The 1,739-nt window shown below is 53.8% G+C and overlaps 1 pseudogene across 1 annotated transcript in view; it reads left to right on the top strand.

Moving 5' to 3' along the window:
* The first annotated feature begins 400 nt into the window (after nt 1–400).
* Nucleotides 401–1,739, top strand: part of LOC123150753 (aspartyl protease family protein At5g10770-like) — a 2,087-nt pseudogene continuing 748 nt past the window's right edge. The window contains exons 1-2 of the transcript XR_006475333.1: nt 401–650; nt 920–1,739. The exon at nt 920–1,739 is cut by the window's right edge and continues 748 nt beyond it. The product of XR_006475333.1 is annotated as an aspartyl protease family protein At5g10770-like (transcript). The remainder of the gene's footprint in view (nt 651–919) is intronic.

Consider the following 1,739-nt stretch of genomic DNA (forward strand, 5'->3'; position numbering starts at 1 on the left):
TTCCTGGGATTTGGAATGTCGAGAAAACCGACAGCCCCTTGTGCTTCCAGATGGTGTAGGGAATAAAACTGGAGCAGCAGAGGCAGATTTAAATGTATTTATTTCCATCATCCATGGTTCTACTTGTAAATATCAATTTTTCCCACAGAAAAGTGTAAATGTATACATATGAATTGATTTCCATGGCGAATGTACATGTACCAAAATTCTAGCTAGCTTCCCCTAGAAAAACATTTTAGCAAGGTAGTCAGAAGCTTCCTTAAGAAAGAACAGAAAAGAAAAGAAAAGAAAAGAAATGGTACCTGATTCGTGCCCTTTGTTTGTTGAAGGAAGTAGTTTATAGTAGTATAACAGTGCATGCATGGCTACCGCTTGGTCCGTCCATGCGTACGTAGTTTTCCTATATATAGAGAGAGATTAGAGAGCGGAGGACCAACACAAGTCATAAGCGGCCATCGATCTATCCCAGGCCACACGTAGTAGCACAACAATCATGACGATTTCCGCTATGCCGCTGCTATTGCTTCTTCTTGTCAGCTTGTCTGTAGGTTCTTGTGTGGGTGACCATCATCAGCTCCTCAACTTCATGACAGTGAAAACAAGCTCCCTAAAGCATATCGCAGAAGGCGCCGTCTGCTCCGGACACAAGGGTGAGTATCTAAGGGTACTGCATGCATGCATATGCATACGTTATTTAGTACATACTCGCTCCGTTCGGAATTACTTGTCGCAGAAATAGATGTATTCGAAATATGTCTAAATACATCCATTCCTGCGATAAGTAATTCCCGATACATCCATTCCTGCGACAAGTAATTCCGAACGGAGGAAGTACGTCGTATAGTAGCTAGCTTAATATTGAGCTCATTGATGGATATGCATGCGTGTTAACCTGTCGCCTTCGTCTGTCGACAAACAGTGACAATGCCGTCCGGCGACGGTGTCAGGTGGGTACCGATGAACCGCCCGCACGGCCCATGCTCGTCAGCGGCGGCGACTACGGTCGTCGACGGCATGCTCCTGTGGGACCAGCTACGCACCAGCTCAATCCGGAGGAAGCTCTCCGGCGGCAGGGCCGGCGATGGCCTGCCGGTCATCCACTCCCGTGAAGCCAAAACTAGCAACATCGACAGCAGTATGACTGCGAAAAGCACGCTGGGGGGCAGCGGCGGGACAAGCTCCACGACAATGGAAAGGACCAGCGAACACTTGTACTCCAAGGTGAGCCAAACGGTGGTGGTGGACACGAGCAGCGACATTCCGTGGGTGCAGTGCCTCCCGTGCCCCGCCCCGCAGTGTCACCTCCAGAAGGACCAACTCTACGACCCCGCCAACTCCAGCACGTACGCACCTATCCCCTGCGGCTCCCCTGCCTGCACGGAGCTCGGTAGCAGCCACAGCAGTGGCTGCTCCGCCGGCTCCGACCAATGCAAGTACATCCTCGACTACGGCGACGGCAGGGCCACCGCCGGGACATACGTCACCGACACGCTGACCTTGTCGCCCACCATCGCGGTCAAGGGCTTCCGGTTCGGGTGCAGCCACGCCGTGAGGGGCACCTTCAGTGACCAGACCGCCGGCGTCCTGGCCCTCGGCGGCGGCGCTGGGTCCCTCCTTGCGCAGACCGCGGAGACCTTCGGCAACGCCTTCTCCTACTGCGTCCCGCACCCGAGCTCCGATGGATTCCTCTCGCTGGGCGGGCCGGTGGGGAACTCGTCGCAGTTCACGAGCACGCCTCT

This window comes from Triticum aestivum, chromosome 7A (genome assembly GCF_018294505.1).
Source record: "Triticum aestivum cultivar Chinese Spring chromosome 7A, IWGSC CS RefSeq v2.1, whole genome shotgun sequence".
NCBI classification, from domain to species: Eukaryota; Viridiplantae; Streptophyta; class Magnoliopsida; order Poales; family Poaceae; genus Triticum; species Triticum aestivum.